Source organism: Falco punctatus (genome assembly GCF_963210335.1).
Source record: "Falco punctatus genome assembly, chromosome: 6".
NCBI lineage: Eukaryota > Metazoa > Chordata > Aves > Falconiformes > Falconidae > Falco > Falco punctatus.
The window spans coordinates 40,021,077-40,047,546 of record NC_137585.1 but is presented as its reverse complement, the minus strand read 5'-3'; the positions used below and the strand labels follow the sequence as shown (position 1 = coordinate 40,047,546).

Genomic DNA, 26,470 nt, shown 5'->3' with positions numbered 1-26,470 from the left:
GTGTGATGGGAGCTGGGTATGGATATTTGTGTCTAGTTCCGACTTTCCCTTCTGCCACTCTGCTTTTCCCCTCTCATACACTCCTCCAGGGATGCTGCTTTCACTGCTGGCACCTTTCCTGATCCATCCTTGAGCACACAGAGCCAGGGCCGCCCACACAATTCTTGGTGCTATGTGAGGAAGTGTCTGAGTACCTCCTGGATAAGGTTGGCTGTCACAGCCAGTTCCCACTCTCAGGCACTTCTTCCTCTCTGCCAGCTTCTGCTCGAGCAAGCAAACATTGCGGTTTCCTATATTTGGCCATTGGTCTAGACCACATGAACTCTTGCTATTGTTTCTTGCCTGTTTTAAGACCTTCTGCTTGGATGAACTTTCACCACACCCAGATTTTGTTGACGCTCTTTCAAGGCTTCTCATATGATCCTAAACCATAATAAATCATCCCCCCAGGCTTTGTTCATGGTTCTTACCTCATGCTTCCTGCTCTTGTACTGCTCTCCCTTCACAAGGAACATAAAATGACCAGCCATGAAACTATCTTTATTTCTATTACTTGAATCCATCTTTGTAACTCTGCAGCTCAGCACCTGCTACTGGGTGGGCTGGGGGTGCCACAGGCACAGACTAAACTGTCACTGTGAGATAGCAATCCACACTGTCAGAACTTCATTTTTCAGGCCAGAATTAATTTCCCTGTTCCATGGGCAGTTTTCCTAAGGAGAACCACATGACTCATGGTTTGTTTCCAGCATAGTTCAGAGAATACCCATAGTCTCAGACAGTCCAGTGAAATTCGGTCCTTCTTAATTTACATGTCCTGTCTGACTTGCAGGCTAAATGTCTTCTTCAGCTACGCTAGACAGAGGGACCTTACCTTCTTGAAACACTCTAAGAACTGATAGACAGAGGTATTCCAGCTTCCAGTCTTTGCTGGTGGAATGGCTAAATCGTGCAAGCTTCTTGGTCCTGGCCCCTCTACAGTAGATTTTCACCTACTGTGACACCTCACCTCCCACTGCATGCTGGTCCTGTCCTACCCAGTCTGGGTCATCCTTGCACAAGACTGCGAGAACTTTTCTCAGGTAATCATCACACCAGCACTGTAAAACAGTTAGGGGGAGAAGATGATGGTGATGTAGGCAGAGAAAAATTACTTACTTCAGAGCCAGATGTAAACTGTCACAGGTCAGTAGTTCCAATGGGATATACCTGGGCATCCCTCGCTGCTCGGCACAGTGCAGCATTGTTCCCTTTTATCTCCTTCCAGGCCCTTTAGCTGATTCATCCAAATATCACTATCTTCCAGAGTGGGCTGGTCATGTAAAAGTTATAGTTGCTTTAATATTAATTTAGTCACATGCACTCACAAAAAAGCTTCTGCCATCTCTCCTGGATTGAATTCCCTGAACACTTTTTATTTCCTCATACTAATAATGCAGAAAAAAAAAAAAAAAAGTGTGTTTTCTTAAATTGACAGCCAAGAAAAGCAAACACCAGCTACCAGGTCTGCTCTTCCAGAGTGAGGTCTGATAGACAGCAGCCCTTTTGAGTTCTAGCCACTGAGTTGTTCGGCTGTCAGCTAGAGAGGAGAAGTTTAACCCAGATCTGTTTTCTCCATGTTCAGATTTCTTCTGGGTAAGCATAAGCATGGGCACAACAACTAACTGAAAGTGGTTCTTACGAGATGTGGATACTGTGAGAGCTGGGCTCTCCCTTTTTTAGGAGACATCTTTTCTGATGTGTATGGCTTGCACACATCTCACTTACATCTAAAACACCACAGACTTAGTATGTATGCATTTAATATGTGAGGACTGACAAAAAAACCAACCTGGACCAACTGTCCAGGGTTGCTTTCTCCACAAGGATTATCAAGGCAAGAAACAAGAAACAAGGAGTTGAATATTGAAGTGTGGTTGTAGAGGCTTTATGGACCTCTGAAACATGGCTAGCTCTGCATTTCCTGAGGTTAGTCCATATCTAGCAAAACTGTACTGTGAAGTGTACAGCCTGGCAACTCACTGTCTCTATTAAAAAGCAAGTAGCTAGAGTATTTCCTCCTGCACACCCAGATCTGCTGGCAGTAATGAAAGATACCATGTTTCCAAAGACTTGGGCAATGTAGTAGTAGCAGTAATAGTAGTGGTATCATTATTATAATTATTATTGTATTTTCTACTATATACTATATCTAAAATATCAGATATAATAATTTGCACTTACATATCATTTTTCAGCTAATATCGTCAAGATTTTACTGCATTGGTTCAAAGGCAGTTATTAGTAATACACTGTTTTATAGACTGACAAGTGGAGAAGCAGATCAATTAAATGACTTGTGCAAAAATTCTCAGAATTTCTCAGTCTTAACTCTAATATTGATTTAACTTAACAGAACAAACCACATGCTATGCCGTATTAAAATCTTTCAAACTTAGCTGCACTGTGAGAGGGGAAGACGGCACCCTCTAAAAGTCCAGATCTTGTCTATTTTACACTGCCTATTTCAATTAGAAAGATCAAATTCCCACATTTCCAAAGGTAATAAAATGCATATCAAAGCCCTATCATCAGTGTTTATCAGTAAATCTATAGCTTTATAATTTACATGAAAATAAAATACGTAGTTTATGAAGTTATAATATCTGTAGTATCCCTTATATTCTTGTATGATAAACTTTATCTCAATTGTTTTCTCATGGGATGATTACATGGGCAGAGGAATTACAGCGTATTCTATAAAAAGTTGAATGAAACTCTAGCAATAACATTCTGAAAATGGTGAGGAAATGTAAGAATACGGTGATTTTACTGAATTTATGTAACATAAATTCCAGATGCTTGTCATATGAACAGTCTTTTATGTTGAACACACACATAGTACATTATCCCTGATTCAAATAGAGATTCCACACTCTAGCTTGCACTTTAGGTTTTAAAATCAAAGAAACTATTTAGTGTGATGATGAATTAAATTAATAATTACTACTAGACTTGTTAAGTGAACAAATGTGTTAATAATAGGTCTGCCATGCATAAACGTATGTCATTTTGTCAGTTACTGTAAGAGTTATTTATGATAAAACAAAAGCCAATTCCTGCTAAAAGATTTGACAACTGATTAAGTACACACACAAGAAAAGCCTGGAAGAAGCTCTATACTGTATATTTCCCAACAGAAAATTTATCTTTCCTTTGGACTTGTCTGCCAGTTACACTTGCCCACCAATTTGGTTCTGCTATAGGAAACCTCATCTCCATCCACTGTATTAGGAACAACTGTATTCTTACAGTACAGAATCCCATTTTTATGATCATGGAGTCAAATCTGAAGTTGCTGTTAACAGAAGAGAAGTCTTGTCTGAGCAGGACCTCAGTAAGGCCAGGATTTTGGATATGGCCCAGTTTCTTTTAGCAATTAATAAAGTACTATAGCTACAGTACTTATTTACAAAAAAGTCAGCAGGCGTCAGCAGGCAGCTGTGTGGAAAAGAGGATGGGGAGAATCAGTACTGGCAGTACTCATTTTCCATCTCTCTGGCCCTGATTCAGCAAAGCACTTAACCACATGTTTAATTTTAGGCGCATGAGTAATCCCATCTCTGCAGAGCAAAGTGTGTGTTTCGTTCTCATTGACTTTAATGGGGCTACTCATAGACCTGTCAAATCTTGCGTGCCGTGCGTGACACTTTCACAACTGCTTCCACCTCGCTCACGCCTGCAGCATGGCCTTTGGTCTGAATCTTTGCAAAATGCCAGAGCTTCTTTTGCTCTGTGACCCCATGAGCCTTATGATCTTGTTCCACCTAATCATGTTCTGGTAGCTGTATGTGGCATCTGAGAAAACGGATTGGGAGTAACTGGGAACCATGTTACATATTCAGAGCATTCCCAGACCAACACCAACCTCATTTTATTATCCAACTTGTGGAGTCATGCTCAAGTAGTCTGCTGAGTCAGGCTTTATCATCCTAATCAGATGAGATGTCTAGTAAGGATATTCCTTGATCCATTAACTAGCCCAAAGCTCAATAGGTATATATTGCTGATGGACAGGACATCCTCTACTCAGGAAGGATGCTTAGAGCGAAATAGATGAACTACTAAGGCCCAGGTCCACGGTTCTGCAAGTCCAGTTTAAGGGTCTAATTCTGCAGTCATGGAAGTCAGTGGATGTATCCAATAAAAATGGGATCAAGGCAGTAGGCCCTCATTCAGCTAAATATTTAAGCAGATGCTTACTTTAAGAACAAGATTAAGTCTCTTTGAACTCACTGGGAACGAAACACATGCTTAAGTACTTCAATGAATCAGGGACCTATTCCAGCTTTGGATCTACAACACTGGAAGGTATCTACGGAGGCAGTCCAGCAATTTCCTGTTGCTGCCTACGTCTCTGGCTGCAGCTATACTCTGCTTATTTTGATAAATTCAATATTCTTCCCACTTCAGTAATTATTTTTTGCTTTAATATGCAGGGCCTAGAAGTATGTAATTGTTTCTGGACTGATGTTTTGAATTGATTGTGCACAGAACCTGAAGCTGTTTTATTCTGCTGCAGTCTTTCTTTAGATTTCTGCTCTGACCCATTGATTGAATCATGACAAATGATTTCTTGAGCATGCTGACTGCATTCAACTCTGGTGACATTTCCAAAAGCCTGCTTGTGATGGCTGATTTCATTTTCAAAACTTGCAGGGGTTATTTATGGGAAAACAAAAGCCCTTTAACAGATACCTAACAATACATTTGGCTAGTTGGTTCATTTACTGTGCAAGAGGGGAAAATACTCAGAAGCTCTTCCTGCATATGTTCTCCTATGAAATACCACATCTGGTTTTAAGTCATCTGCTTATCAATCTTTCATGCCAAATTGGCTTTAGAGGTAAAGACTAAAATCTTTACCACCCTTATTATGCAGTGCCAGTCAGGAAAGAGCCAGCATGGGATGCATAATTTGGCAGTCTGCTGCCACAGAAGGAAGTGCTTTTCTCCCACCAGAATCAAAAGTAGATTTTTTGACTAGAGCCTGGGGGGCCCTTGAAATGTCCAGAATCAACAGTCACAAAAGCCACTTTTTGTTGGATCAAGGCCAGCGTGCGTTATTCTAATGTCAGATGTATAGGAGTGCAAAACTGTACGTAGTACATTGAAAAACTCTTCCTGCATAGCTGGACAATAGCTTGACATTGAAATTAGATCTCCTGATGAACATAAAAAATACTTGACATTTTGTTTGGAAAGTTATTGTGTATGGACATACACAAGAGGCAATTTCTTAAAGTAAATACAAGTGACTTAAAGTCAATAAGTAGTATTTTCAAGGCTGACAAGGACTCAAGTTTTATAAAAGTAAAGCTGTCTAGTAGGCATAGAAAAGGCACTAAAAATTAGGGATGGATGAGATCATTCTGTTTCACTTTAAGCACTGCATTTTTGGTTTGAAAGTTCCAGCCTTCACAGGATCTCTCTTTCAGCTTATTAAAGTTTGTGGGTACAAAAGGAGCAGAGACTGGGAGAGATTAAGAAAATTACCAAAATCAATACCTTGTGTACTCTGTGGGCAGCCATACACACATTCATGCCAGCCTAGCCAGGGCATAAGGCCTCCTTCTAACAAAACTGAAGTACATTTTATATAAAGAAAAGGAGTTTTTCAGCAGTAACTTTCTTCTCCTGTCAGAAGATGTTTCAGCTATGTGAGAAAAGATTATAAATGTAAACAAATTCTGCAATCCGTTTGTGAGATTAGTTACACTGCAGACAAACAAACTGTTCAAAATACTTAAAGATTAAAAAAGCTAACAACTGGCAGACAAATTTTTGGTAAAGACAGGCAGCCTGTGAATAAAAGTACACAACAACAAAACCACAAGCTGAAGCTCCGTTTTCAGAGCTAATACAAATTTGAGAACTTACGCACTTTGTGTGCCTCATAGTCTGTGACATTAAAGGGAATCAGGAACCTGAACACTTCTAAAATATTGTACAGCATTCAAAGATATTTAAATGGCATTTAAATTACATTATATGGACACTTCCAAATAAGAATTTCAGGTTCCTCTGTTATTCATTCAGGTACCTTTTAAAACAGTGTCTGATTAGTAATTTTTTCCAGGGTGTGTATTCTTACATAGATTTTATTCACATAAACCAACTCATATCTTCAATAAATACTGATTTTATCCATTCTAAAGACGTGGAAATGTCACATTTGTCCTTATCAAGTCCAGGGCTAGCTTTTGATACAAACAAAAAAGGCAGCTCCCTACTGCATCAGAACCACTATTGTATTTTTACTAGAGGGCAATGCATTGGCTGTTCCAGAGGCAGATGTAGCTCAAGCCACCACCTCATGGAGAATCAGTTTCTGCTTTTGCTTCCTCACCCCATTTCTGTGTGGCAGCAGGAACAGGAAACCTTGAAGTTCAAGTATTTTGTTTCAAGTGTTTTATATGGGGTCTGTGAATGCTGATAGTCTGAGGGTGAAAGTGCATTGCCAAAATGAATGGAGAAGGAAGAAAGATCCCTGAAGGAGAGCCAGCTGGAAGACAGGGAGAGATCCACAATTCTCCCCGAAGTGTCCTAGGATATCCCAGATTACCATAACTGCTCCTTTCCTGTTGGCATGTCTATGCCAATACACGTCATGCATATGCTGAGCTCATTCTTAGCTCATGGGCTTTGTTTAGAGAAAGCTGGCAGGGCTCAGAATATCTTATTTTAAATTGTCTTCTGGTGGAGGATGATACAGTATGAATACCAGAGGAGAGGACTTTCCAAAAGTGCACTGAGTCAAGAGACACAGAAATTGTCAAATGCAAAGTTTTATACTGTCTCCTTACAAAAAAAAAACTGTTTGCAATATGCAATCTCTGAAAGCCGGACCAAAAATAACTATAATACATAGACCCTCTGGCCACAGAATACTCTCGGAAATATAGAGAACATAAATACTAACATTCCTGCTTGGGCTAGGCAAAATGCTGAAAGATATACTGAGACCATAAAGACTGCCCCTTTCCTCTTACTCTTTAAAGTAATGTGATGAAAAAAAAGTGCGCTTAAAACATTAGGATTTTTTTGGAAACAAAGCAAGGCTTGGTAAGTGACTCTAGTCCACTGTGTCCTCCAGGGTAGGAATGAAGATTCAGGAATGAGGGCTGCACACCTCCTAAAATTGAACCTTCAAAATTTAGGGCTTCAGCTTGCAATTTTCAGGTAATGGATATTTCCACACTTACCCCATTTCTGTATTGTGTCCCTCTCAGTTTAGACATGTTTGCAGCAGTGCAATATGTATGGCTGCTCACTCAGCATCTGTAGGTGCAGGACGGTGAGAATCTAGGGAGACGAGAAGACAGCTGAAGAGCACCCCAGCGGCATGTGGAGTTGCAGGCAGTGTGGGAAGGACAGAAAAATGTGGACGTAAAGATGCAAATATTTTCACAGTTTTAGTTGATTGTTAACCTTCTGTGACAGGAACACCTGATTGTCCTTGGTGAAACATATAGTACACCAGCCTTGCACCTCCATCATGAAGAGGGCCTATGTGCCACGGTGAAAGTTCTCAGAGCTCGTCCTCACTGCAGAACCTGATATTTTTGTTCTTTCTTCACGGTCCTCTGTCTGAGGCATGGAGACAGGTCAATAGCTGTAGAAGAATTGCAGAGGAATGAAGCTGGGTTAATTAACATTGATAATATACAGCTGTGGGCTGGCTTCAGGGGCTGTGGGTTGGCTGATGTGGATAATGTGCAGCTGTGGCTGGTTCCTGCTAAGAAGTTAAATAGCTCTAAGGGGTATGAAAGAGAAGCCCTAGATGAAGAGAGACCTGGAAGAAGCAGAGGGAGGAGAGAGAGTGCACCCTGGATGTAGGATAGACAAGGATGAAGCAGAGGAACTGACTTGAAGAGTATGAAGAAACCACATGAACAGTAGTAGATGAACTGTTGAAACCTTGTGGGGGATTGGTAGCTGTGTCGGGTCAAGGTGTGCTAACTACTTATTGAGGTTAACCTGGTATGGGATGTTAAGATGCCTTGTTACAGCCAGCTAGTTTTGAGAGTGCTGCAATAATTGGTTCCCCGTGTGAGGAGAGATGAGGAGAAGGCAACAGAGGGACTGGCATGAAGAGTATGCTGGTATGAGATGGTAAAAGACCTTGTTGCAGCTTGATAGTCTGGAGAGTGCTGTGTCACAGAGCAAGCCTAAGAGGGGAGCCCATGTGGAGCAGACTCTGAGCAGAAAATAAGTAACACAAGTCTAGATTTGTAGACACTTTGGACCTCCTAGTCTTTATAGAAGAGTCTTCTTATCCACTACCCTTGAAATTGTTCTTGTGGACAAGACCTGTGAACTGATATCCATATTCTGAACAAATTCATCCAGGAAGCAGCATCTGAAAGAAACATTTAATTATTGTGCTGATCTCTGCATATATTGAAAAGGAGAGTGATCAGGTCTGATAAGAGGGGGCATGGACTTGGATCACAGGGAATGATCTGTAGACTTTAGTAGCTTGTCTGATGAAGGTGGTGGTGGGGATTGATGGAAGGGGGAGAAGACAGAAATATTTGTGCATAAGGAGATAGCCATTGGCATGCTACTGCCTGCTTACGGCCTCCATCGTACTTCTCTCTCCCCAGAGTGGGCAGCCAAGCAGGGCTTCGCCAGGGTTCTTAATTGTTGTGATGCCAGAATGATTGTGGGACTTGGTTTTCCAGGCAAGGCTTGGTGTACCTTCCTCATTCACAGTAAAGTTGCTCTGGCATTTTATGCCCTTGCTTGGGCTCCCATGGAGCAAGAGCTGGATGTGTTTTAATGACTCTCAGCCTCATTACAAGCTTTCAGGAATGTGCAGGAACCGCTAAAGTTCCTGCTACACGAAACATTTTCCTATGTCCCTGCCCAGGAGTGGGCGAACATCTGGATAGTGACAGTCTGTTCAACCAGGATGTTGGGCTCTTGGGCCCTGTAATGGAGGGTGGAGAAAAAGAAGCCTTCTGGCTTTGGCATGGAGCAATGATGGGAACTAACATTTCAGGGCATTGGTATACTCAGTAAAGACTCTTCCTGCCTGTTTTAGGTGGCTCCTTGACAGGACTTTTTCCTTAGCTGGGCTGTCAGCTTCTCATAGATGATGCTAGCCACTGCGCACCATTCTCCCATGGGAGCAACCTTCCTATGGACTAAGAGACATAGAAGAAGCCAGTTAGGATAGGCCCATGAGGGAACTAAGCAGATGGACAGGTATGAGAGTCTGTCCTGGAGTCTGGGGATGGATATCTGCAGGTCCAAGTCCTGTCAGAGCCGAGGGCAGAGGATAACAGGACTGCTCTCGGTACTGGGTGTTGTGTTATGGACCAAAAGTGTGCAAGCGGCTGCCTCAACACATCACTTCTGCCTTGCCACTGCAGCTACTCCAGCATGGCCCTAGCAAGAGTGGTGAAAGATGAACTAGAGCTTTGGAGACAAGGATCCTTATGGCACTTTGGTTAGAGATTGTTCTAAAAGCATACTTAAAAAAAAATCTACAGTAAATTAAAAAACTTACCAGTTATTCCTATACTGACAATCCTGACTGGTAAGAGAAGAATATCACTGGCTCTTCCAGTGGGATTCTTGCAGAGCTGGGACACCGGATGACACTGGTAGCCCTGACAGAATGGTTGTATGCGATGATAGAAGAAAATTCCTGTTTGCTGCAGCTGAAGAGTGACAATAATGGGTCAGGGACATCCCAGGTTTGTCTGCAGGTGAGCCCTGGGCAGATATTTTGCATCCAATAAATACAAATGATTGCTCAGAAGGTGAATGCACCTTGGGAGCTCACAGAAAGAGAGGAGGGGAGTCTGTGACTGTGCAAAAAATACTGAGGCCTAATCACTGTAAGACACTTCAGCCTGTACCCTTGCCCAAAGAGGTCCGCAATGAAGACCCCACAGCAGAAATTCCTGTAAAAACTAATGGTGGATATCGGGGTAGGAGCAATGAATCAATCAGAAGTATTTTATTGCCAGATTAAGCCTTTATATAATGCAAACCAAGACAGCTGTCAATCAAATAAGAATGTTATTCGTTTATTATATTTCGTGATAAGGTGTTAGTGGTGTGACTTCAGAAGGCTGCAAGTGAGAAATGCAGCCTAAAGCCAGTAATGTGCAAACTAAGGTATATAAAGGAATCCATTCAAAATGCTAATCAGGGGGCTTTGAGAACTGGGGACAAGGAAGAAAAGTAAAATGAAAAAGAGGCAGGATAATCCTTTGCAATCTCATGGTGTGCCCTACAGTCTAGTTATAAGAAATAAAAAAGCCAGGTCTTAAGAGAGGGTTGTATCAAAAGTGCCTGCCAGGTACAGAAACAACCAATGAGCTGCAGGTCATCTGGAAGAGAACTGCATCTAGAAGAAAAGTTATTTGCCCTCCTAGAGTGAAACCGGCGGAAACAGCTCCCCACTAATCTGCACAGAGTCCGCAATGGCTGCAGGTGGTCACATAGTGTTTTTTTGTCCAAACTGGTTTTGAGACAGTTTTGATGGCAGCTCCAATACTCCCTAGCAGTAAGCCTGAAGGCATGATCCACAAATCCCTGTTAGGCTTTGAGTACACAGTTGGTTTCCTGATGATCATGCCCTTAACTGGCCAAAGTCAATAGATGGACAAAACCAGTACTTAACAGCAGTGCAGGTGGACACCTGCCCTCCCCTTCCCCCCAGACAAAGATGGTCAAGTCACTGAAAAAGGAAGGAGTGCAGAAGTCCACCAAGAGCAAAACCACTTTAAGCTGGAGCAGAAGCAGGGCTAGAGCTACTAATATGGCTACAAAGCATGCACTAAACAGGACCGGATATGCTTAAATTCATTCTCAAGTTCTGCAGTTTCGATACAGATTATGATTCTGGGACTCTGTCCTTCCTGAATAGCCTGGACAGGTACTCAGTGAATAATAAGAAGGTTTCCTTGCAGAGGTGTAACTTTGGCTTTGCAATACCTGGATAACGCAGAGTTTTTTTGCAATTTCTCTGTGAAGCACTGACTTTCTGATGCTCTTTGAGGTTGCAGAGCTCTCCAATACCTCTCACAGTAATTCTTTTCTCAATAGAATAGTATTATTCTGTACTGTGTGAATTGCCTGAGGCTATGCAGACTGAAAATACAAGACTGCCCTTTGTGCAAGGAAAAACAGAAATGAAAGAAGGAATTTTTAAGACAGTTCTTTCACTGCAAATTCTCTTATAACAATTTCTTGACAAACCATAACTGACCATGAACATTGGAGACCTGAGATGTGTACATACATCTACACTGGCGTTACAGATGAGACTGCAATGTAATGTTGAGGTAGGCAAGCTAACTTTAAATTAAACAGCTCAGATACTGCAGTAGCATTGAAAGCAAAGCATCACCAGCTTCTGAACGAATCCTTAGTCAAGAACCACCAGACTCAGAGAAGGCTGGAATAAAATTAAAATAACGGACCAGTTTTGCATATCAGTTGCTTCACTAATTTGCACTCATAGAGGTGCAACCCAGTTTTCTAACCTCTATTTCTCAACAGTCAGTGGAGCTACTTCAGTGTAGATGAAGGACTGATTTTCAGGGGGGACCAATGGGTCTATCCCTCCTCCTCCATGGCCCCATTTCCTGCTTCTTTGCATGGGATTCTCACTGGGCCCTTAAAGCTGCTTTCTGTAGTCCTAAATATGTACCAGGCCAGGCCTGTGCCTAGGGAAATCTGGTGATCTGTGGCTGGCATAACCCAGCCGTGACTGGTACTGCAGTGTGAAATCACAGTATCAGGTTATGCCATCCACATCAGGTCAGTGTACATTGTTCTGTGTCAGCCCTTGTCACTTTGTGGTTACTCCTATAACTAAGGCTTTTAATTGAGAACACAGGACAGGCTTGAACACTGAGAACAAAGCACATTTGTTTCATTATATATAAATAGTGTCATGTAACAATCAGATAAGGGGTATAATAATGACATTAATATCATTTGAGAAACTAATTTTTCAGCGCAGCTGTGCACTTTACACTAGCTCAGTTGCTTTACTGGACTTTGCTAGAGTTATCATTAATTTGTCATTTCTTAAGATGACTGCAATGATGCAGGAGTGGATATCTAGGTCAGGCCCAGGTCAGAGGAAATTGGTTCCCTAGAGACTATGAGAAAGTGACTGTGGAGTCACACTTAGCAACTAACACAGCTCATGGCTTCCAGACTGTAATAGCTTCACCGGGGAAGATGTGAATTAATGCTTCACACTAGTCTCCACATGCTCAGAAAAGGATCATTCATGCAACTTATCTAAGTTTGGCTCCTTGCTCTCCAGGATCACTATTGCATGTGGAAAGGGACACACGGTCATAAATGCCATTCCACATATACTTCCCTGCCATTGTTCAAAACACATTGCTGTGTTCTGCTTCTCAGCTGGAAAAGGCTTGCCTCAGGAAATGTCTGAATATAGCCAAACAGAAACCAAAAGGGGGGTGGAAGTCAGGTCTATGTCAAGGAACTTTTCAACTACCTTTCCTATAGCTCATCAGCCTGACAACCAAAACTTTAGAATAAAGACTAAGATAATCACAGAAACTTTATAAGGTCTATTAACACAGCAACTCAGTCAGATCTGCTGACATGAAACAGCTGGAGGTGCTGAAGCCCTTAATAAATGGACCCTCCTGATGAGATTTACAAGAGCTCTTGATCTGTCATCATGCTGGTTGCATCTGTCACTTGCACCTGGTATGAATATCTTAGTTAGCTATCACATATCACTTTCATGTGGTCCAGCATGACAGCTGGAATTATTTCACCTTTGTGTCAAGGCCTTTAACAGTAAAATGTGTTTTATAAGATTCATTTGTGCCATTGCTAGGATTGTTTAGTGCTGGAGTCTCCTAAAACAACAGTAGGTCTACAGTGGTTTCATCTGCTGGTGATGCTCAGCTCACAACGAGCATTGTAAAAATCCTCTTGTGTTTCTTTCCTCCCTTTTACGGGTTGTCACATTCAGAGTTGGTTCTAGGAAAGGGGATCCTCTGGGGACCTATTTCAGCCATTATCTGAACCCTGTATTTTGATTTAAGCATTTTATATGCATCTCTTTGTGGACCACCGGCTTTTCACAGGAGGCTATTCCTTTACAGGTGTTAGGCTAGATCAGCATGTGACCTGAGATTTCCATTCTATGTTCTCTCTTTATTCTGATGCTACTGTCACTACAAATGTGTGATTGCTGAGGTGCTTTTTATCACATATCAGTACCCTGAAGCAACACCACCTCTTTGTTTCAAAACCATAGCTCAGCCTGTGTCAGCTTGGTCCCCTTCCTCAGCAACAGCTCTGTCTCCTAAAGGCTATCAATGTCTGTATGAAAGTCAGGAGATTGATGAGGTGCCTCTCACTCAGACATGATCCAAAGGAGAGCAGTACAGACAGGAGCAGTTGCATAACTTAATGAAGACCAGTAATTAGCATTATTGGGGCAGCTTTCTGTAAATGGAACAGCACACAGTTGTCAACATGGCCCAAGATTTGGACCTCTCCGTTCAAGGCTTTTATACATTGTTTTGGAGATTCTCTACAAGCACAGTCAGACTGTCGAGCTTGTAACACGGAACAATACTGTGTACTGCCCACATTAGTTTAAGCAGATTTAAATGGAAGAGCTTTCATTTCCACATGAAAAGTAAAGGTATTCACCTCTAAATCATAACTTCTCACTGAAGTTATTTGCTGCAATGTATGATCAACCAATGTTTAATATTTGATGCAGACCCTCAAAAAAGCAACTTTTACAGATTTTTAGCAAGTTTCCCAGTCTATGATTTTGGGACAGTGACATTACCATGACTCACTCCCCCAATTCATGAAGCACAGTTTAAGATAGCAAAACTACCAGGCATGTCACTTGCAATTGAGTAATAAATACAATTATCTATAAAGTGCAAAAGATGGATGTAAATCACAAGCAGATTTCTTCACTTCCCTTTGAAAGCCGTATTTCAGATATAACATTTACATCCTTGCAAAAAGGCTATTGAAACTCTTTATCTAGAAATATTCTCAGAGAAATAATTTTCCTGTAATGTGTTTCCTGTAATGTCCAGGTCAGAGTCTAATGGCAGAAGATTAAAGGCGTTATTCTTCCAGGTGAATAATGCCCTTATCATGTTCCCTTTTCCCATATACATATGCCCTTAATAATATTCCTTTACTTTTACATTCCCTCAACATAAATTCCTGGTTCAGTCCACTACTCTGTGACAATGAAGTGCTGAAATTTTCCCCTCACATTGAGCTTTTTCTCCTATTGCTCCCCAGTTTGAATTATTTCACTGTCTCCTGTCTTCCTCCACACTAGCTTTGTGAAGTCAGAAGGAGGATTTAGAGAGTAGTTTTGCTTCTGTCATGCCTTGTTCTAGCTTTCCTTGTCCTTTACTTGTCTCTTTCTCCTCTCACTGTGTCTCATGTACATGCATTCAGGTATTCATTTTTACTCACACAGTGAATCCTTTATTTTGCCAGGGGAAATGTAAAGAAGAGTTTGTGTCAATGAGAACTACAACTGGTGAAAACAAATCACAGGGCAAACGGAATGGGAGGAAGAAGCAACTGAAGAAAGGGGCACCCTGAAGCAAAGGGTGAGCTGTGCAGGGAGGCAGCACTCCACAGGGGTGATGGTGCACGTGGGCCAAGGCAGAGTGAGGACAACCAGAAGGGCAAACACGCCTAAGGCTTGCTGGCTTCTGCTGCTTGAGAAAAAGGTGGTAGTGGCTGGAAAGAGCCCAAGGAAAAAGGGATAGCAGGAGGAGGTTGGGAGAGGGAAGAGTGATGACAGTGGGCGTGAAAATCTCCCACTAAAGCTCTTGGCTGTGGAAGGGACTGACTAACCCCTTCCATCTTCCCACTCACATGGGCTAATCCTGGCTCTCTCTTCCAGCTGGCCCTTTGCATTGGCCAGAAGTTTCACTGAGATGAGTAGTCTGCAGCTTAAGCCTTTTCATGAGTAATTTAAATTTAATTTTCAAGATATGTTCCCCTTATCTCTCTAAAGAACATCCGTGAGTGAACGAACTCTTTGATGTACATTTCATTAGGAACCCTACTCATCTCACAGTCATCATCAAAGGAAAACATCCATAAAATACAAATGTCAGTGTAATGAGGCCAAACAAAAGCGCATCAAATTGGGCCACAGGTGAACTAAAGGAGGAAAAAGGAAGAGAAGGAAATGCAATAAAGCACTTGAGCATCCATACAAAACATGTCCAGCTTGAGAACCTGCGTCCAGTAAGTCTTCGAAAAAGGGATATTGTGGGGCTTTACTGAGTGCTTCCAAAACATTTGGAGAAGATACATGATAAAATAGAAAGGAGGAAGAGGCATCCGTGCTCAAAATGGTTATAAAGCTGACAGTGTTAGATCACTACACTGTTGAGAACAGGAGGAAAAGAAAGAAAAAAAAAATTCAAAGAAGATATACTGACTACTCTTAAACTACCCATGCCCAGTTTGCAAAAGTGGAGAAAATGAAAGAACCAGGACTATTTTCATGTTCAGGATTCAAGCAGGATATTGCAGTAACCTGCAAGTTTATCTCATAACTACCAAGAATTGTAGGAAAAGAGGAAACACATAACCCTAGAAAACCTAATGAAAAAACCTTAACAATGGACAGTTAAAAAAAATTAGCATGACAACATGCTTCATTTGAATAAAATAAGAGATATTCACATACTGGAAACACTAATAAAATATCATTAAACAATCACCTGTATTTTTGGCATGTCACACTGAAATTCTCCAGAATGCATATACAGCAATTTTTATATCCTTTTCTTGAAAAGATGAAAAATTCCTAACAGGGTCACTTCTAAAATGTAGCTATAATATATCAGTTTGTGGGGATCAAGCAAGTGGAACAGAAGCATAGTTACTGACGAATTGAAAGTATTTTGAGTAAGGCTGTATTTGAAAATACGTAAAAACTGTTGTTACATGAGCAAATTAACCCTTAAATTGTATCGACTGCATAAATCAGGAAAAGTATATCAGTCTCCTTGCCTTTGACCATGTTTGTCTGTCACATCCCTTTTCCTCTGGCTCTTCGTCACTCAAAGTACTGTAGGTATCTCAATTGACAGCAGTTTTGCACACCATAAATTTCAATAGTGTATAAGTTATCTATATAGCCAGTAAATAATAGTCACAACAAGCAAGGGTAATAGTAATTATTATAAATTAATTAAGCTTTTAAACTTAGATGGAGTTTTGCCTTTGAGAGACAGAGGATAAACGGAGAAATAATGACTTTTTTACTGAGCTGAGTGGGAGTGGTCACTTATTAAAGCAACATGTTCAACAGCTCTTGCTGAACTGGTAAGCCTGGCAAACTTTAAGCAAAGCATATTTTCCCCAGCCCTCACAAATCTAGTTAACTTGTTAAAAATGCTTTCTATAAAACACGTATAGCTTCTTATCAAAATTATTTCAAAATTAATACAATCTCCAGAGCTTTGCTTAGTATCTAAGTAGAAGAATACTTATGGTCCTAAGAGATTCCAGTTTAAGCTCCTTTATCCATGATTTCAGCTAGCGGATAAGAGCTCTTCTATATGCTGTTTTCCTGCCATAGAAACTCAATGATGAAATGTGATGGCAGGGAGGGTGGTTCTGTTGTGTCAGAAAAGATTAAAATGTGGAAAGCATAACTATCCTGAAGTCTTTTGAAATCTAGGTCTCTCTCAGATTTCTTTTTACTATTGCCAGGAGATACTTCCTCTCTGCCTAGCTGGCTTTGACATGGGATTTACGTGATATTTTGGCTCATGCTTTTTAGGGCTTACACTTAATGTAGCGTACCTTCTCTTAGAGCGATACTGATGGGAAATTAGCATAAAAATCTGATACCTGTAAAGTATTGTATTCCAGTATTAGAACATTGCTGACAGGTTTGCTCACGGTCTACAAGGAAAGTATTTTTTACAAAATGCTGGCATTATGGAGAGCCAGGCTTCTGGATGGTGGAGTTACCTTTTTTTCAGCCACATCTTGTGGGCTGCTAAAAGGGAAAAGGCACCTTCCATGCCCAGTGAAGAGGTTTGTTCTTTTTAATGACCTCTCTCCAAAGCGCTGTAAGGGGATTGGGTTCACAGAATTTCAGAAAGGAAACTCCAGCACTATCTAGTGAAGTCTCCTTTGGATCTTACATTTCATGTGCTTATCCCCCGTCAAACCAAGTAACTGCAGCTTAACACAAGCCTAACTCACAGACACCACTTTCTCTTGTGTTTACTACTTCAGTTTTCCTGTGGCTTGCTTCAGACCAGAAGAACCACAAGTAAAAGCAGATTTCCATATGACTCTTGCCTCCCTTTCCTAACTAGAAAATGTCATAAAATGACAGCCATGTTGAAAACCACAGATGAAGAGATGATAATTTTTAAAGTGTGGTTTAAGGAAGTATCTCTCTTCTAATTCTACTCACAGACTTGCCTAGCACTAAACCTACCCATGTGAATCTGAATTAAAGCAGACTAAGTCCAGGGACTTCATAGAGTTCTTCCATAATACAAGTGATTTGTTTTCTATTTAATTTTGTAGAACTGTTTTATAGTACCAATCAAAAAGGGAGTAAGTGTGAAAGAGAGGAGCACTGTAATGCATGCAAACAGCATAAATGGAGCAAACACGAATTATTATTTTTGTGATTCTATTCTAGACAGGACTAGAGAGAGGACCTAAGTATGTCCCATAGAAATGGACGTGGAAGAAATTGCCAACAAAATCAAAATCAAGTCACTACAGGGCTGCAATTAAAAGACACAATCAAGAAACTGTTGAATAAATAACCACTGTTTCTAAACAAGTGAACACAGATAAATAAGCCTTTTTTCTGTCTAGTGCACATATTTGGTGTTGTCAAGAATACCGTTTTTATTTCCAAGGTCTAATGAACTGCAAGGGTTACGAGACTAGGTTCACACTGTTATTCTGTTTGCCCTGAGTAGTTAATATAGAGGATTCTCTGGGATATTTTCACTAGGAAAACAAACTCATGATGGAACCAGACATTTTTTTATAAACAGTAGCTAGCAGCAAGGAACATGCTGTCACCCAGGTTTGCTCAAAAGGCTTTTTTTCTCTCTTCTCTTCCAGTTTTTCCTCAAAGCTCTGCACTTGAGCCTATTTCATCTTCAGATTTGACCCTCGACTGATTCTTTGGTATTTATTGTGCTTCTTTCTTCCTTTTTCCTCTCTCTCATTACAAAGACACAGGCAGACCGACACATGACAAAGAGGTACACACGGTGGTAATCTGTCCTGTGTCTCCCCATTCTCTCCCTCCCCTTCTTGCACTTCTTAAATTTGTGGTCTCCTGGACTTGCCCAAATAGTTTCTCATTGTTTCTTTGCTAAAGGAAAACAAGAGGCAGCTGTTGCACCTCTCATTTACTCAGAAGAGGACACAGTTTTCCTTCCTGAAGGTCTCAGTACAGCAATGTGCTGTGTGCTGCCCAGCATCCCTCAGTGCTGAATGCCATTGCTTCACTTCTGCAAGGTAGCTGTAACCTGAGGAATCTTAACTGGACTGCAGTTTCTTGTCTGCTGCTAATTTATTAAAATCATTAAGAAATAGGGTTTTTTAAATAAACCTTGTTATATATTTAAAACAAATACATTTAATCTTACAGAATAAGCTGATTTAAGATAATGTGATAATATTAAGATAACTTTATTTCAGTTAGAAAGAACCAGAAACCACCATGTCCTTATCTTATGTAAATGCTACATTGTGAAAATCCTCTCAGGCTTAGTCTGACTTAGCCTGTGTAACATTTCAGCTGTTATATTTCAACTGTAATAACAAGCAAAATGTAATCTTAACAGATCTTATCAAATCACCACAATCCTTCCACACTCAAGGACAAAATAACTCCTCATCAGTGTTAATGCACTCTATACGTAAGGGGTTCTTTTGGGGTTTGGGACTTCTGTCTTCCCTTTCCGAAGAAACAAGAAGAATATTTGCTAAAAAATAGCCCAGTCTATGTTCCTAGGAGCTAAGAACACTGTCTCCTTGTGGATTACAGCTGGCAGCTGAAAGGTGTAAAGTTTTACAATTTACAGTTCTGGGATTTCTTCTTCTTTTTAATCTCTGCTACTCAAAAACCTTTTGTTTTCTTGGCGAGCTGTGAAACTTTAGATTGCTAGTTAAATAGAATGTTCTGCCTGCAAATATTATAAAGTCTATATGGGCTAGATGGAATGTATAGTAAATGAATACAGAATGCATTAATATTGTCTAGTTTGGGGAGAAAGGGTGAAACTATAGGAAATTTTAAGCAGTACAAGAACTGTCATAAGGGTGAAGGATAATTTGTGAATTAGCCTTTTTTCTCTACTTACAGAAAAGTCCTGCTATAGTCAGTACGGAATTAGCATACATTTTTAGCAGAATGGGCATATTTCTCCATTAAATTCTTTAGACTGATTTTAGGTATCTTTACAATTAGTTCTATAATTTTTTAAAATATTGATTTTATCAGAAAGATTAATTTAATTTCTGTGGCATTCCACTGCATTTGTCCCATCAGATTAGTTATCAATATTTTTTTATTATTATGTTTTGCAACAGCTGGACCACATCATCCCCTTCCATGCTACAGTCCTCAAAAGAGAGTTCTAGAAGAAGACTTGATGAGGACCTCTGTAGAGATGCAGCCTCTCCCACTGGAGGGCCAGGGTTTTCCTCAGTCCAAAAAGGGCACTGCACTATTAATTTGTTCAAATCCTTAAGAAGCTGACTGTGTCTATTCCTGCTTGCTTTGGCCTCAGGCAAGCTTTCTGGCTTATTGGTAACGTTGCTGTATTGTACCTGCACTGTATGGGATTTCCTCTGGCTCTGCGTGACCTTAATAAAAGCCCAAAGAGGCAGAGCAGAAATAATAATACCAGAACCCTAAAGCAATTGTGGCTGGAATGGATGCTTGCCATTTCCCTAAGCCCCATCCAATTCACTTCTCCTTTAGCTTGTCCTATCTTTCTTTAATCCCCTTCTAGGAACCATGTCTCCTCCTGTCAACCCTGTCAGCAAATGAGCGTGTAGGACAACCTATCACTTAAAGAAGAGAACCTCTGTGTGGAGATCCCATGTGCATATAGCAGATATCCAATCAGAGTTTTTCAGTGGAAAAATAGATGTGTTCTCCCTCACCTTTCTTTTTTAGGAGAGAGATCCCACTAGCTAATTTCTACAAGTTTAAACTGATTGTTAACAGACTTTGTGCTGATCCCAGCTTTACCTTCATTTAAAGGAATGTTTCAGCAGTGTGCAACCTGGGGTTGCTGCTATGGCCAAAGGAAAACCACTGGAGACAGGAGTTCAGAGAGGGTGGAACCAAACTGTTACCAGCCATTAGGTGTTGCATCCTTCTGCTCTCAGCCACAGAACAGATATGAAGCTGTCACTCTCTTTCTTAAAACGCCTCACACACAAATAGTTTTTAAAAATAACTTTCATAAATTAGCTACAAATCTCAAAGTTAATCTCCGCATCTCTGCAACTACTCCCTCAAGGCTCCTCAGTGCTTGGTCACTCCCTCTCCTTCAGCCTGACTGCTGTGCTTCTGTGCCAGTGGCAAAACACAACATAGCCTAAGGACAGAATTGCAGCTGCACTTGCAATTTCATCATGTTTATGAGATGAAGCCACACCTTGACTTCAGTCAAGCTTGATCTTTCATCTTATGTCTGTTTAAAAAAACACGAAAAAGCCTCTTCAATCAAAAGAATTAGAAGAGATTACATACAAAATGCTTCAGTATTTTCAGAAAACATAAGACCTGGACAACTTAGTGTTAACAACATTTTCATGGCTATTGCATTTAAATCATTGAGTTCCCCCCTTTAAACAAAACATAATGAAAACAGTATATTGGACACTATACTTTGAAACTGGCATAATATCAAAATCAGGAATTATTTTCTAACATAACACTGAGGGAAATAAAGTGCAACTACAGTGATTTAACCTTCCTTTTCTATTCACTGTTTCTTAAAATTGCCAAGCTCATTTTACCTAATTTTATGGGGCAAATTCTCTCTATGCTCAAACTTGCTCAAAGTTACTCAAAATTGAGTATGTGTTTCAGTACATTTACATGGTACCACAAAAAAATGTTCTAATGTTGAAATAATGACTTCAAAAAGGGAATAATAAAGGTTTAATACAAATGTATCATCCATGGAAAGAATAAGGTAGAAATTGCAGTTCTGTTAAGTCAATATAGCTTCTATTGGCTTCAGAGGAACTCCAGATGCCATCCTATCCATTTTATAGATAAACCTACATGCTTTTGCCATTGTTATGGATGTAACAGCATCAAAACACAATTTACAGTGGAAGATATGAAGGCATGAATTTTCCATATAATATGTAGATATATTAAAGTCCTATGGTAGCTGTTGTCCTTAGCCTGAGAACAATTGTTCTACAAACACTCCATGGAAATATCCAAACAAGGCTGAGTACATCATGGTATAAGCAGGAAGTTGTACACTGTTCAGAAGGCAAGATACAATAGAATTCATAGGTTTTCAACATTTGTGAGTGTATGTGCTAGTAAACATAGTTTACCCTCTTCTTCACCAGCTGGACATCTGTGCTTAACATCATGCTAGTTCACATATTTGTAATCACACTCAGCATGGAGCTTGAGCTCTACTTCAGAGCTAAAATGAACACATTTGGATTTCACTTCATTATTAATGAGTTTTAAGGGGTGTGGATCAGTCACTTTACAATTTCTTTCAGAGGCACTGGAGAAATTACATGGACTAGTATAGGATGATTAGTTAAGCGAGTACTTTTCAAAAAAAGTTTTAAATTCATGGCAAGCATCCTGAAATGATCGTTAATTGCAATCACTTTCATGTTTGTATTCTTTTTCCTGAAGTCACTTATTGCTGCAGCACTTAAAATGTTCCTCCCACCATACGAGGCCATTTGCTGTCTATAACTCTTGGAGGTTTAGATCAATTTGAGCCAAGGTTAGGGGCTCAGCTGCTAGCTGAAGGCTTGGAGGCTGGTGGAGCTCGGTGCGCGGTGACCCCTGCTGCCTGTTCAGCGCTACAGACGCAGCAAGCTCAGCAAAAGCAGGGCACCACAACAACCGCATGTGTGTTGTTGCAGAAACATAGAATACTTTTTCTGCAATGATAGCTTGGACTACTTCAGGGCAGTCTCAGATAACTAGCTGTACAATAAGCGACTTGAGTCTAGAAAAAACATTGTATCAAAGCGTATGTGTGTCTTTCACAGATTTATAACGGCGCTGTATAATTTCAGCTGAAATGTTATGTAACTCCAGATGTTTGGCTGCATCTACTCTTTACCAGGATGAACATTGTGCATATTAATTGAAATATACTATCTGTCATTTAATTTCATGCAAAAATTATTATTAATTTCTGAATTATAAATGCCAGGACTTAACATGCAACAAGATACAGAAGCATGCTAGAAAGTATTTTCTCTATGCAAAATGCTATCAACACCTTAGCAGCAACCCACAGATCCTCCATACAACCCTCCCTCTCACTTCACAATCTTACCATGGATTGAAAACTGTATTGGTACAATATTAGAACACCAAGGACTGATACAAAGTTTGACATAAAGTAAGATGATGCTTGCCAGATCCATGATTTGCACTCACATATTTTGCAACTTTCAGACTTTTTTAGTTTTTATAAAAACCTGAAATGACAGTTGTATTAGGTGATGGGAGTACTCTAGTCAATATAAACAGTAATATCATTTTCACCCTCTTACTGGACAAAAGACTTTTCCCAAGCTACCTTTCTTTTTTCTTGTCCAGTCAGTAAAGTTATTTATATCCTTTCCCAGAAGGTATGACACCACCCAATGGTGAGCCAGATTCAGTAGCTGGGACTGTGACATTTGTCTAGGATCTTTCGATAGACTCAAGATTAAAAACATCTTCTCATATGCTGTACATTTTCCAGGCACATTTTATGTCATGCAAGGTCTGGGTAATGTTATTTGGTGTTGGTAGAGCCCCAGGAATAAAAAGAATTAAATAAAATTTTGTTCAAATCAAAATATTGTGAAGAATTGATGTTCCCTTTACATTCCCAGCTCTGACATTTGCCAGCTTTCTTCTCCTACCTGTTCCTTTCCCCTTTCTAAGCGACAAAACAGAAAATCAAGGGAGCCAGGGAAAGAAGGGGGGAAAAGCAAGCCCATTTCTAAATCCTGAAACTCCCAGCCCATCTAAGAGCTTGAGGTGCATGAATGTTTCCACAGCTTGGCTGCAGGTTAGCGCTTCAACTGTGCTTTAACTCCAACCCCATTTCATTCAGTATAAAATAATCCTCAAAGATTACAACAAGGACACCTCCTCAAGGTTCTTGTAAGACCTCAAAGGAGATTTCAAATATGCAGCACTTCTAAAGAGCTAATAAATGTTGTCTGGGACAAAGCTGCATCCACATGATTTCAGGCTGCACCATGGTTCATGAGAAAGACTGGCCCAGGAGCCCTGGCCCTGTGTGCGCTGTGACGTAGCCTACTCAAACTGTGTGCTCTATGGCATAACGGAGGGTTGACAGCACAAAAAGACAAAATTTCAAGGTTTGTGCTGTACATAGAGTTTGCTTGTGCATTTGTCTGTTTTGTTTTCTTTTCTTAAAAAGAGAATGTTCACAATAAGGGAGAGATAAGGAAATATTTCCTTTAAAGAACCAGAAAGCAGGCTTTAGTGAAAGAAAGGAGTGTTTTTACAGCACTTCTTTCTGTCCACAGATTGGGCATGCACCGGGTATATCACATTGTAAGCGGTACAGAGGGAAAAAAGGCATGTTGTGTTGGTACAAAGGTATAACTAGGAAGACACCACTCACATCAAAATACTGCCTGAGCAACAACTGAAAATGAAAACTAACCAAAAAAACTTGTAGTCAAACTTACTGCAAACATTCCATACCACTACTAGAGGATAGTTTAACCAGGATAGTAAGCAAAATTATGTATGACTGTTATTACCTCTGTCTTTCAGAATACAAGTCAAAGTTCTTCAGGGCTTTCCATGAAATGTTGTACAAGTTAGTGCAAAAGCACTGCCCTAAGATACTGCAGTTACTTTTTATTAATAGTCTGCACTTAAATAAGGAAAAAACCTCAATAACATCCAATAATTAAAAAAAAAAAAAAAGTGTTCACAGTTAAACTCAACAAAGACATTTTCTTAAGGAAAATTTTAAGTCACTTTTAAAATAATAATTAAAAAAAAAATTATAGCAAGACTGTTCCTGTTAAGCTTCCCGTCCAGACTTCCTCCTGCCTGCTACTGTTTAGGCAATGAATATTCATGAACATAAACATGATTTGTAACATCTGTATACCAGTGGTAGAGAATTAGCAAGACATTTACACACCTTTGTTTGGGATATGTACATGTATACAAAAAGAGAAACTTTCCCTTATGATCTTTTCCAGAGATATTTCATGGTCCAGAGTCTGGCCTTAAAACACTATAATGTCTATCATATGATTCTGCAAGAACAGAAATAGAAGCAGCGTCTCTCAGCCCACAGCCAAATCCTTCTACCTTTCAAGAAAACAGAAGTAAAAGTTTAAAAGTTTAGTCTGTGAATCCCTTCCATAGCCTTTACTCCTTTATAAATAAAAAAAATAAAAAAAAAAAAAGGAAAAAAGTAGACTGCATCTCTGTTTGTTGGCATATACAAAACCCCATCTTCTGAGCTAAAATTCCCCTTCTATATGGCATTTCTTTATTCCAGTTAACCCAGCTGAGTTAGGTGAGGCAGCAGTGCTTGTCACATGAGAAAATCACACTTGATTTGCTCACCCATTTTTCCTTCAACAACTACTTGTAACCCATGCAAAGTCTATTATGTCAGCTTCCCACTCCTTGTTTTGGTTCATCTTAAATTAACTCAAAATTGTGAACTTCGTTCACCATTTTAAATTAAGATCAACCTTTTTGTGACAGGTCCCACAGGTTAGAATTTTGTACTTTCAGTTAAACTAAGAGTTTATCTAAATGGAATGTTCATCGAGGTAGAAATCTATTCTAAACCAATTAGTTAACAATAGCTAGGAGTGGTGGAATAACACTTCAAGTTGAGAGGTGTGTTTGGTGATGAGCACTTCTAATAAAGACTAAGAAAACAACCATCTGTGACCTGACCACAGTATCTTTTTGGGGATCTGGTTCCCAGCTAAACCTTTCAGAAAGTTTTATCAGCTAGACAATATCCTTCCCAAATGTAGGTGTGCATACACATACCTGAACATCTCATCTGCTGATGAGTTATCTAAAGCTACCTGTCTTGAACAACAGAACAGCATCTCAGTGGCTTCAACACACTTTCTTACCTTCTGATTACTTTTTTCCTCAGTACTGTTTGCATGCAAAAACATAAATACTCTTGATAATTCTTTTCCTTCAGTTTACCACCTCCCAGTTTTTCTTTTCTGGGCTATAATAGAAAGCAAACAATTGCATATTCATGCAACACCCAAGTTTCATAACTGGAAGTTAAACTGGTCCTGAATAAGCTGTTCCTAGCCTTTATGGAATTCTTTACATGTAGGTCACCCAGCAGTTCAAAAGAAGCTCTAATTTGTCTATTGACTTTTAGCAGTTCAGTTGCTAACGTGAAGTGAGTCCGTAATTAAAGGTCAGTCACTCAGCTGGCAACCTTTCCTGACTCAGAAGTGAGAGAGAACTCAGAAATTCAGGATTCATGGAAACTGAAATGTACGGTAATAAAACACTGATGGCAGAAGGCACAGTATTACAGAATAGTGAAACACTTTTTATCACTTGCCTGTGTAGAATGAAATATAGTCTGTGATACACCAAAAGGCTTCCATGAGCAATTTGAAGTTTTACAGCTTATGTATGTCCATGAGATAAAAAGCAGCCTTCCTGTCTTGTTTTTTTATTTTTTAAAACCAAACTGTGCCTTGTGTTACTGTGGTCTATTACGTGTTTCTGCAGACAGCATATCCAATGGTCTATCCAATTTCCTTGGAAAGAGAATTTTTATTGAGCATTAATCTTTAATTGGTATCTGAAGCATTCCTCTTCTGGGATGAGGGCTGTTGCCAATGTGCTGAAAAATGCCATTAAAAATGTCATCTGTCATATTCCTAAATCTTAATCTGAGAAACTGTCACATTCAGATTTCTCAGTCAGCATGAAAACAGTCCATCTCAGCCTCTGCATAGATAAGGTAGGCTTGAGTGGAACATTACATCTTTTTCTGGTCCTTAAGTGTTGCTACATACAAAATACAGATTCCTTGCTAGGTATAACTACATGCTATGAACAGTCAAATGGCTCCAGTTATCCCACTGTGTCCACATTTCAGATTGACTCAGACCTCTTCTTCTGGAAAGT

At 40.0% G+C, this 26,470-nt stretch overlaps 1 protein-coding gene and 1 long non-coding RNA gene across 2 annotated transcripts in view; one reads left to right on the top strand and one right to left on the bottom strand.

Moving 5' to 3' along the window:
• Window positions 1-26,470, top strand: part of LOC308066250 — a 600,281-nt gene that overhangs the window by 310,041 nt on the left and 263,770 nt on the right. The gene's annotated exons all lie outside the window — the stretch shown is intronic.
• The window catches only part of TMTC2 (transmembrane O-mannosyltransferase targeting cadherins 2), a 375,978-nt gene that overhangs the window by 308,018 nt on the left and 41,490 nt on the right, over window positions 1-26,470 (bottom strand). The window contains exon 4 of the mRNA XM_080393255.1: window positions 1-26,470. This exon is cut by the window's left edge and continues 13,850 nt beyond it. The gene's annotated coding sequence lies outside the window, so the exon portion shown is untranslated.